The 12,317-nt window shown below is 39.9% G+C and overlaps 1 long non-coding RNA gene across 1 annotated transcript in view; it reads left to right on the forward strand.

The window, feature by feature from the left end:
• Nucleotides 1–3,975: 3,975 nt before the first annotated feature.
• Nucleotides 3,976–12,317, forward strand: part of LOC146026627 (uncharacterized) — a 70,429-nt gene continuing 62,087 nt past the window's right edge. The window contains exon 1 of the long non-coding RNA XR_014454506.1: nucleotides 3,976–4,006. This is a non-coding gene — a long non-coding RNA (uncharacterized LOC146026627). The remainder of the gene's footprint in view (nucleotides 4,007–12,317) is intronic.

A 12,317-nucleotide genomic window follows, 5' to 3' on the forward strand; every position in this document is an offset into this window, starting at 1 on the left:
GGTTTCTAGATGGGTTGTGCTGCGCTCTACCTTAAATACGATTACCTCTGTACATGATTAACATATAGTATGAGATGTATGTCTTAAGAAATTTCCAATTTATTCAGAACATAAATCATAAATTGTAGATTGTAAAAATCACAGTACTGTGTGTGTATAACCCCACTGGGTATCACTTCTTTATAAACGTGAAAAGGATTTAAATAAATGAATAATTCTAGGAAAAATGATGAATTAATGAAAAAATGGCAAAAAATAATAATAAATGAAAAAAGTAAATGAAAAAAATGAATGAATAGATATTGTGCACAAAATTGGTCTGTTCAAAATGAACAGAATTATGTCCTTCAGTCAATGGAAATAGCGGCGTCCTTCTGTTTGATAAACTGTAAATGTCTTTACTTATGGAACAGCCTTCAGGTACCTCTTTATTTCTGGTTTTCCGGGTCTAGTACTAGTGAGTGTTGGTGTGCACTGTGGGTCCCGGACTCTTGGGGCTGCGTGCGCCGTCTGTCTGCTCCGGGGAGCTGCGTTTATCACACCGCTCTCCGTGCAAACAGCTCCCTAGAAGAAGGCTTACGCTGAAACGCATTGGAGAGAGTACCCCCACTACAACCCAACTTACTTTAGAGACAGACGGAGAGAACGGTACGGCAGCGGCAAACAGCGTGTGCACACACTGTACGACGGCAAGGAGATCGCCACGGAGGAAGCCCCGGAAAGAGGTGAGTACGGAGAAGGGAAAGTGAGGGAGTGAGCCAGGGGACCTGTAGAGTGGTGAACAGTCACCGGGACGGGTACTTACAAACCCGAAACGGTGGTCCTAGTAACCGCCACAGACAAGGTGCAGCGGCCGGCCAATCCCTGTTTGCACGGAGAGCGGTGTGATAAACGCAGCTCCCCGGAGCAGACAGACGGCGCTCGCAGCCCCAAGAGTCCGGGACCCACAGTGCACACCAACACTCACTAGTACCAGACCCGGAAAACCAGAAATAAAGAGGTACCTGAAGGCTGTTCCATAAGTAAAGACATTTACAGTTTATCAAACAGCGGGACGCCGCTATTTCCATTGACTGAAGGACATAATTCTGTTCATTTTGAACAGACCAATTTTGTGCACAATATCTATTCATTCATTTTTTTCATTTACTTTTTTCAGTTATTATTATTTTTTGCCCTTTTTTCATTAATTCATCATTTTTCCTAGAATTATTCATTTATTTAAATCCTTTTCACGTTTATAAAGGAGTGATACCCAGTGGGGTTATACACACACAGTACTGTGATTTTTACAATCTACAATTTATGATTTATGTTCTGAATAAATTGGAAATTTCTTAAGACATACATCTCATACTATAAGTTAATCATGTACAGAGGTAATTGTATTTAAGGTAGAGCGCAGCACAACCCATCTAGAAACCTATACGAAATTGAAACAGAGACAGTCACCCGTTTAGTGCGGCTGCTAACCAAATACAAAGAGATTCAGAGCGCAGGTTACCAACCAAAAAAATCCATAATCTTTCTAGGACATATCAACTTCATGTGCCTTAATCAAAAAGTTTCATGACACTTTCTATGAAAATTATGTGCTGTTTCATTGGGAGGAATCAATAAATGTACTGGTCTTAATAAATTATTTTTGGTATTTATTTGGTTTGTTTAATTCCTTTTTTGTATTTTGTATTTTAAGTAAAGATGATAGCCAAGCACTTAATTGTTAACAATTTTATCTCCTTGTGTGTAATTTTGTGTCTATTTTGGAGTTTACTTAATTACTGAAGCAGGGTGGATGATGATGATGATGACGAGGATAATAATAATAGTAACAATAATAGTAATAATAATAAAAATAATAATAATACAGGTTGAGTATCTCTTATCCAAAATGCTTGGGACCAGAAGCATTTTATAAAAAGGATTATTCCGTATTTTGGAATATATGTGAACACAAAATGCACTCATGTATAAACACAACAAATATATTTTATTTGTGCATGAAACAAGGTTTCAAAACATGAAACAAAGGTTGTGTACTATCTCGGGTACTGAATTTGAATGCTTAACACATTTTTTGCATATACTGTTTTTATTATGGTTTTGATAATAATTTGGATAAAATATATCCGGATAGGGGGATACTCAACCTGTAATAATAATAATAATAATAATAATAATAATAATAATAATAACATACAGAAGTATTATTTTCTGTAATGTAAGCATAGCTTGAGTCTCTGTATAAGATTAATAATGTACAATACCTCTTTATTTTTCTCTGTAGAAAGCTTAACATTGATATTGTTAATTTCAAATAAGGTACATCTTTGTATTTCTGTGGGTAGGAAAAATAGTTAACATGATTTTATTTTGCAAAAACCACCACATATGTCTTGAATATATGTTTTGATAGTATTTTAAAGCTATGAGCTGGAGCTGCTTTTTTATTCTTCTGGTAATCAAATTGTAGTTCATCGGTATTATGCAACTGAAAAAGCCCTGCAGCAGATTAACGATCATTTCAGCTGATATGCAAATTAATTTACTATTGAACACCATGCAAGAAGCTATAAATCTGATAAATGTTCCTAACCCCGCTGTGTTTTCCACAGGGCTAAAGTGAATATATTTTAATTTGCAAACAACTGAATCAAAACAGTGGGAGCTTTATAATTTATTTTATAATGTGGTGAAACACCTTGTCATTCTTGACAACCTATTGTCATTTATTTTAGTACTATAAAAATAAAACATAAATTAGGACAGGGAATCAGCACTGATGCACACATTAAAAGGCACTTCTGAAATACCTTATTTTACACAAGTGCATCTTGCCTTATAAGAAACAACATTTTTAGGATGGAGGTGGCATCTGTCGGTGCCTAAATGTGCACTGTGATATATGGGGGAATTCTATCTGTGTCGATATTTCCAGACAGGGAAAACATCGGCACTCACGTATTAAATGCTGCCGTTAATGACAGCATTAAAGGGTGTGAGATCCGAGTTTTGTTTAAAAAGTCGGATTTGTTCTGTTGGAAACAGCCCGAAATTGTCAAATTCGTGGCCATTTTTTGACAAGCCACAGTGGTTTTTGGCGCTACACAGACTTTCCAACACTCAACAGCTAGAACATTAAATTCAGGCTGTTGAGTTAAGGTCAGAAGAAATGACAATGGCCTTGTTTCCGACTGCCAGGACATTGCAACAATCGGAATTCATGATTGAATACCCCCATTGAAGGAGGAGCTGGGGGAAACAAATGCTTTCCTTATTTTCCTGATTTTCTTTTTTATTCACGGGTGAGTTCAATGCAGTTGTTGGTGGAAATTTACTAAGATGGGAGTTCTATTTCAGTGATGTGATGTTGCTTTGGGCAACCAATCAGGACATATTTTTATATATTTATCACCTTCTAGAAATTAATAGATAGTATCTGATTGGTTGCCCATAGCAATTTAGTGCTCATTTGAGTTCAGAGACATGCCTGTGACAATCCTATAAACACTCCCCTGAGGCAGCCTTTTTTTTGTAAACACTTCAGTCAACCTTCCAGTCAATGCCAGATGTAGTATTAGTAGTAGTAGTTTGTTTATTTATAAGTGCCCGAAAGTATCCGCAGTGCCGTACATAGCAAACAAAAAAACTAATTACAAGGTAATGTACAAATGTGCCAGGGCAGACATTCTGGCACCTGTAGTTCCACAATGAGGAAAAATATTATACAATGTACATTTACACCAATAATGGTGCAGCTATTGCCATCATTAGTGGAGGTAATAGTCAGGGGTTTTCATGCCAGAGCTGAGTGTTCCTCATGTAGAGGGACCAGTTTGGATGTGGCTTACAGGATGGCAGAATTGTGTGTCTCACTGCTAAGGCATAAGATTTTTCTTAAATTAAACTCTTCCTTTACCTTTGTACAATGATAATACTGGCAGGTATTTTTAATTGTAATTGTAAATTTGATTTTTCGTCCTCTTCAGTTACACTTTGTATTTAGGTAAGCACACTGCACTTTGTTTTTGTTACTGCACTGTTCACCTTGACAAAGGGGTACCTTATGCCCCGAAACGTTGGTATGCTATTTTTGCACTAATATACGTTTTTGAAAATTCCCAGAGTGCCGCTGTCTGCTTCTTTGCCTACTCCTGCACAACTGTTCCAGAAGGCACCTGGGTCCCTGACCAGCTGGGGGAGTGCCAGGTCAACACACACCTTGCTATATATATATATATATATATAGCGTGGTGTCGGCGGCACTCAAATAAATGACACAAACTGCCAGGGGTATCCCAACGTTTCAAGCCCTTGCGGGCCCTTTATCAAGGTGCAGAAGACAGAGGGATACCCCTGGCAGTTTGTGTCATTTATTCGAGTGCCGCCGACACCACGCTATATTGCAAGCTTCACCGTTTGATTATCTGGAGGGCACCGGCTATTTGTACTTGGTTCCCTGATTCACCATTGGAGTGCCACACCAATCCAAAGCACTATATATATATATATAATGTTAGGTTGTAGACCGCACTCTCACTGTGGACGAAATATATCAGCGGTGGGGTGTCCTGTGAAGGGGTGCAGAGTGTACTCCGAACTCCAAATAACAGAAAGTAGTTTCTCTAAGGTAGAGACACAGGCACTCGCCACTTTATCCAAAAATAACTCAGATTTTTGGTAAAAAATAGATAGAGTTTATTTCTCAAATGAGCCAGTAGGTCAAAGAGGTTAGACACATCACCAAGCTCCGACGTTTCGGTCCGTCAATAATGGACGATTACAAGGTCCATTATTTACGGACCGAAACGTCGGAGCTTGGTGATGTGTCTAACCTCTTTGACCCACTGGCTCATTTGAGAAATAAACTCTATCTATTTTTTACCAAAAATCGGAGTTATTTTTGGATAAAGTGGCGAGTGCCTGTGTCTCTACCTTAGAGAAACTACTTTCTATATATATATATATATATATACACACACACATCTAAACATCGGCACTCACCCTTTCCTAGTCTTGGGGTGCCCTATGGCATGTGACCACATTGTTTAGTGTATATTGTTTATTAGATTAATTGTTTAATTAGTCTTATTGTGGTCACATTCTCTCATGCACCCTATTTTAACCTATATTGCATAGCTTACGTTAACCATTTCCGTAGATGATTAGTGACAGGTGTGTTGGTAACTGCTATATATATATATATATATATATATATATATATATATATATATATATATATATATATATATATATATATATATATATATATATAAGAATAGACAAAACGGGCGCTTTATAGTGCAGATATCTTTAAAAGTTCAAATTTTATTCAGTCGGATACATGGATAAGAATGAATAACGTTACCAAAGTTGGCGGCTCCAGATGCCGCACTTTAAAAGCATGAACACTCTGACGCCCGGCGTCTGATGCAGGGAGAGGTTACACTCCTCCGGACTCTCGCTGGTCTGGTCGACACTGAGCCACGCCCCTACTCATTTCGTCACAAGGACTTCGTCAGATATCTATTGGGTGCCTCAAAATATCTACTTGGTTGTTGATTTGCATATTGGTTGAATGATTTTTTCGGACGCTGCTATTCTCTACTCTAATCTCTGTTTCTTGTTCTAGCTGGTGTATGTCCACCTGTATTTCTACCATTAGTACTTTGTCTTCTCCTTTGAGCCTAATGTATGTTCTTTCTAGATAGTTCCCCTGTGTGTTTATATTGGTGTGAATCTTGTCTCAGATTTTTTCTCTCTATGGCCCTTATTCTGCTTGGTGCGGCCGTTACCGCTTAGATCAGAATAAGGGCCTATATGCCAAGTGCGTACCTGACCCTTTTGATGTCCTCCTTATCTCTCTGGAACTTTTTTTTCTTATTCTCTATAATTTTTTCTTCAATTCTAGTTACCTTTTTTTCTATCTCTGTTTGTTTTGTTTTGAAAAGCTCTGTCTCTGTCAGATCCCTGGTTTCTGCATTCAGTTTCTCTAAATTCTGTTCTACCTCTTTAGTGTAAGTGTTTTCTTTTTTTCCAGCACTTGAATCTTTATTAGATCTAATGCTGCACCATCCAATATTTTATCCCATTCTTTTAAGAATTGGGAATTATCATGGCCATTGGTGGTGTTTTTTCTTAGTGTTAGTCCCCGCATTTTATATAGTTTTCTAGTCCCATGATATTCCACCAAGTCTTAAGGTTGCCATACATCTACAGATCGATTGTCAGATTGGGATGGTTGGAACAAAAACCTGGTAATGGATGAGAGTAAATAACAGTTGACCATTTAATTTGAAATACTGGAAAACTGCCAAAAATTCTCACTCATCCGTTACCAGATTTTTGTTCCAACCAGCCCAATCTGACAATCGATCTGTAGATGTATGGCCACCTCTGGTCTCTATTATCAGCATGTGTTCCAATTGAACGTTTATTTGATCACTAGAGACACCTGTTGTATCCTCTATCAGGGGTTGGCTGGTCACTGCATTATCATTAAAGATCCTAGCACAATCATCCCTCCTCTTTGAACAAAACTCATTGGGTGAGATTTAATAGGATGAGAGTTTCAGAAAGTGAGAGATTTGGTGAGAAATCTCCAGTTTTTTTTAAAGGGGCAATCATTAACACTGCAAAACCAGTTTGATTTTGCAGTGTAAATGATTGCCGCTTTAAAAAACTGGAGATTTCTCACCAAATCTCTCACTTTCTGAAACTCTCATCCTATTAAATCTCACCCATTATTTCTAAACATTTTCAATTCTAGATTGGATCAGACACTTAATAGTGTTCCTCCTTGTCGCTGCACAATGCCCCACAGTGCAAAGCACAATAAACTATTTTAGCTGCTGTTCTTATACTGGCAGATAAATACAAACATGCCTCAATACAATGCCATACAGTACAAAGCACAATGAACACAGTAAGATACAATTATGATTATGAGATGCGATGCAAATTTTAACTGCTGCTCCTATACTAATGGGTAAAAACGAACACAGTAGACAATTATCGGGTATAGGTGCGCTGACACCTGCACATTCATTAGCCCTTCTGAAGGCTAATTGCTGGTTATCCAGTCTGTGCACTTGCCCTTTTAATATGGACCGCTCCCCAAGTAAAGTGCCCTATACACGGCACTGGATGAGATCTGGAAAAAAAGAATGGACAAAGGAGCGCCCAATAGTGCATTATATATATTTTTATATTTATAGAACACCTTAAAAACGACAATTAATATCTGAGTATGGTACTCGTACAAGAAACTACATCCATGTGGGCTAAAAACCACATGATACATTTTAAATCCCACTGGCAAGGCTGCAACACCAAAGCACTGACACAGTTCTGATTTCACTCATGGCTCCCTGTGCCTTCTGCCCGCCGGCGCCTGTCAGACACAGTCGTGCCCGCCTCCTCAGCTCTCCAGCAGAATAGATGGTAGATATTTTTCCCCACCTCAATATCTCTAATTCCCTTTAGTTTAGGAGTTGTTTAGAGAAGACTTAGGAAGAATTACTTTATCCTGTAAAATGCCCCAATTCTTATGGCAGGGTAAAAGACCTAAGATAACTTCACCTGTCATCAACAATAGCGGTAAAAAATAATTGTCAAAATGGCCACTGCATATGCGCAATAAGGAGTTTGGACCTTATTTTGGTCCATTTGCAGCTAGCATTCGTTCACACAGGAACCGATGTTTGGCATATGCGCATGCGCAGCTGCATTTCTGTGCGTGTGCATACGTCATTTGCATGTGGCCATTGCTGGGTGCACACACCCAATGCTGCGGCCGGGGTGCATGGGACGACATTGGATAGTCACGCCCATCGGAACGCCCAGTGTTTCATGGGGGTTTCCATGTAAACACTGGCCGTTCCCATGGTATCAGGCGGTGACGTCGGTGTTGGGGGCGAGTAGCTGACCGGATGTCAGCTGCCAACCCACTTCTTCCCGGGGGGCACGCAAATCTAAGCAACCTGAGAGACACTTAGATATGCGTGCACATTCCACATCAACCGATGACCTGCGCCCATCAAATTATTTGGTTGTTCACCCAAAGGCTGCGAATGGATGTTTATGTTAAACATCCATTCGCAGGCCCAAGGGTGCGAATTTGCATCCAAGCAAATCAACCAGAATAACCCCCTTTCTCTCTGGAACATGGTGGCCACCATGTTTCCAGAGACTTGCACAAGGCCAGGGCAATCTTAATGTATGTGCTTAATAGGCAGCTACCCAAGGGTTCCAATTCTAAGGGCCTTGGAACTTGGGAGGCAGCAGAGAATGCTGTCTGGTATTTCTGATTGTGAATCACAATATCAACAAGGTGACCAGGCAGCAATCTCTTTCTGCTTCCCAGGTTGCAGCAAGACAGTGAATAGTGAATGGATTTCAGCATGCGGATTGATGGATGTCTGGAGCTATCCACCAATCAGAGTACTGACGGCTATTCAGGGCACATTGGGCACATTGGGGCAGATGTACAGTATTAAGCCTTACCAAGAGATAAATTCAAGTGTTATAATGAGAGATAAATGTCCAGCCAATAAGCTCCTTACTGACTTTTTTCAAACACAGTCTGTAACATGGCAGTTAGCAGGTGATTGGCTGGACGTTTATCTCTCTTTATCACCCTTGCATTTATCTCTTGTTAAGGCTTAATACATCTGCCCCATTATGATATTTTTCCCAGAGAACAGATGTGAAGGGGCCCCAAATGTATGGTTTTGCTCAGGGCCTACAATGCTGTTAAAATGGCACTGCACAATGCCAGAGTCTACTGCACTGTGAAGAGGAGGGGGCCACCCCTCTGCACATGGGCCCCCTTTTTAAACCCTCTTTAAAAAAAACTCTAATAACATGTAATTACACCTATTGTGGTATTGCATTAAAAAACATACAAGTTTCTTTTGGTATAATGGTACAGTTTATTCCTATGCTTAGGAAGGCAAAACTATCTAGGATAAAAGATTCACTGAAAGCTTCTAATGTCTTACAGCCAGGCAGAATGAGTATGGAACTGGCTACATGTTACATTTCTAATTACATAATCTTGTTTAAAATGCTGCTTGTAATGTAGAGACTTACTGGTGTAATTGCTTTCAGAGGAACTTCATAATGTCTATATTACTTCCAGCTCTCTTTTTCTAAGCTATTACCTTATGGTAGATGTATTTCCATATTTAATTATTGATTCAAAGAATAGAAGTTACAAAAAGACACGTATTAAAGTTATATTTCATATTTAACCTTCTACTTATTCCTACTATAATCTATATACTGTAGTGTATAATCTATATAATTGTATGTGTGTATCTGTGTGTGTGTGTGTGTGTGCGTGTGTGTGTTCCAGCCTAACTCTGGAATGCCTGGAGCAATTTACACCAAACTTGATACACATATGACGTACAGTCTGGAGAAAAACACTATGTGGATAAACCACCTCTAACACCCCTGTGGGGTTCACGGGGCACCAAAAAGTGGTCCACCCACTACATAAATTGGGTTAGGGAAGTAAGATATGGCAAAGTTGCATAACATAGAGGGGGTAGAGGACATTTATTGGGTTCAGACTTAAGGAGCCCATACACGGTCCGTTGTGTATGGCTCTGTTCTGTACTATGCGATGCGCGCTCCCGCGCATCACATAGTACGGTACAAAAAGTATATGCTGCACATACTTTTTGTACTAGGTACACATCGGATCCGATCGCAGTGCATGCACACTGCATGCACTAGGGATCCGATCCGGTCCGATGTGTGCTAATTAAGTCCCAAACGGATCCGTTAAACGGACCGTGTATGGGCTGCATTAGACCTCCAATCCCGACCCCCCCTTCCCCGGGGCAACACAAAAAGGGTTCAGCCACTACACAAAAAGGATCAAGCATTAGTTAAAAAACAATACTTCCCTTTTTTATCTCATATTTGCCTTTGGCAGGGCACCATATGTCAAAACATATCGAAGAGATATGGAAGAGATAATAGTGTAATACAGTACACCCCAAAAACTTTCTTTTTTTCAAACACCTTTTCAGGTGTTCAGGATGAGGGATAGAGAAAAGCCCTCTAGTTAGGTTCAGTATGCTGCTGCCTTCCATGTACAAAAAATTGTATAGGTGGAATGGTGAGTGGTACTGTACCTGGGGACAGACTGTTGAGAACAGACAGCAGGAGTAAAAGGAATACATGTTGCTTGTGCTTCAGTAACTGTACCTTGTGCCTTGAAAAAGGGAAGAGGGGAAAAGGAGGCCAGATAAGGAGGATACCTTATCCTCAATGGACTATGTCCCTGTGAGTGTCCTGCCATCACTGCATGATCCGCCGTGCATGGTGGTGGTAGCTGCTTTCACAGATGGCCGTTTCGCAAATGGATGCTTTCTCAATGTGTGTAATCTGAAACATTTTGCAGATGCAGGAGATTTGCTTTACAGCATATCTATTAATGCCTATTAAGCTCAGGTGACTGAGTCTTCTGGAGATTCGAGTCTGCCAGATAAGATAACATCAGATGAGCCCTAGACATACGTTTGTCTGGTAAAAGCCTCTACCCTATTTTTTTTGAGGTTATCATATATGTTTTATGGGTAATGCAAAATATGGCAGAGTTGCATAACATAAAAGGGGTAGAGGACATGGGGTTTAAGAAATAAACCGGGAGCCCACCACAGACAGGTGTGAGCCAGTCAGATCATGGGCATAGCAAGAAGATAAGCTTAAAACAAAAGAAGGATAAAGTTCAAGTTATGCTAATTGCACAACCAAATCCAAGCAACTTGGGTACCTTAGATAGCATAGCTAGATAGCTAGATAGCTAGATAGCTAGATAGATCTAGGCACTGAAAAAAAAGAAAATATAAATCTGATAATATAAAAGAGTACAGTGGGACTGCCTTCAGTGCCCCCCGAGCTGCTGGGACCCATAGCAGCTGCATCTCATGCACCCTAAATACATATGCCACCTCTATCTATCTATCTATCTATCTATCTATCTATCTATATACAGGTTGAGTATCCCTTATCCAAATAACCGTTATCCAGATTAATCCGAAAACCATACATTCCAGTTGTTAAAAGTACTACTGCAGACATCTGTAACAGTACTACTAAGGATATGTTATGTAACTGGCACTAAATATGCGCAAGAAAATGATCACATGGCATTCAAAGACAACATCTGAGATATCATGTTTTTGAAACCTTGTTTTATGCACAACTAAAATATATTTGTGCAGGCATATGTCATGTGTTTGATGTGTTTGTACAACATAAATGCAAGATATCTCAAGATACATCACAGAAATAGAAAAATATTCTGAAACACAGAATAATCCGTTATCCAAAATTCTTCTGGTCCCGAGCATTTTGGTTTTGGATAAGGGATACTCAACCTGTATACAGCATATATAAATATAAATATATATATATATATATATATATATATATATATATATATAGACAGCAGGGGGGGAGAGAAAACAGCACTCCAGGCGACTTGACTAAATAAATCTCTCAGGCCATCCTATAAGGACAACGTTTCATTGCTTTTTACTAAGCAATTTCGTCAGGTCATGGCATCAAGCATAACATAGTTCAAGTCTTACCTTATATCCCCCATGTGTGGATCAGCGTCCTCCGGAAGCGGGACCGCACGCCTGGACGGTTGGTGCTGAAGTATGACATCACTGGCATGTACATCCTAACTGTGCACGTCCTAACCAGTGACGTCATACTTCAGCGCCAACCGAATTACTAAATCTGAGAGTGCCTTCTGATTTCCAAACCCTGCATTGGGACCCAAGGGTCCACACTGGAAGGCACTGGGTCAGCATTTATTAGGACCTACCACTGGGAGTGCCGGCCAACACACAAGTATATATATATATATATATATATATATATACTGTAGGAACAATGAATGGGCACTCAGGGACTCTCAGATGCTGGTGAACTCAAAGACCAAGTTTATTCCATAGGTCTTACAGGCGTCAACGTTTCGGGGGCCGGACCCCCGTCGTCAGGACAAAATGCAGACAAAGTGCACTCAGGGACTCTCAGATGCTGGTGAACTCAAAGACCAAGTTTATTCCATAAGTCTTACAGGCGTCAACGTTTCAGGGGCCGGACCCCCGTCGTCAGGACAAAATGCAGACAAAGTGAAGTACTTCACTTTGTCTGCATTTTGTCCTGACGACGGGGGTCCGGCCCCCGAAACGTTGACGCCTGTAAGACCTATGGAATAAACTTGGTCTTTGAGTTCACCAGCATCTGAGAGTCCCTGAGTGCCCATTCATTGTTCTACTATATTTTGT

This window comes from Crinia signifera, chromosome 1 (assembly GCF_055691185.1).
Source record: "Crinia signifera chromosome 1, ASM5569118v1, whole genome shotgun sequence".
NCBI classification, from domain to species: domain Eukaryota; kingdom Metazoa; phylum Chordata; class Amphibia; order Anura; family Myobatrachidae; genus Crinia; species Crinia signifera.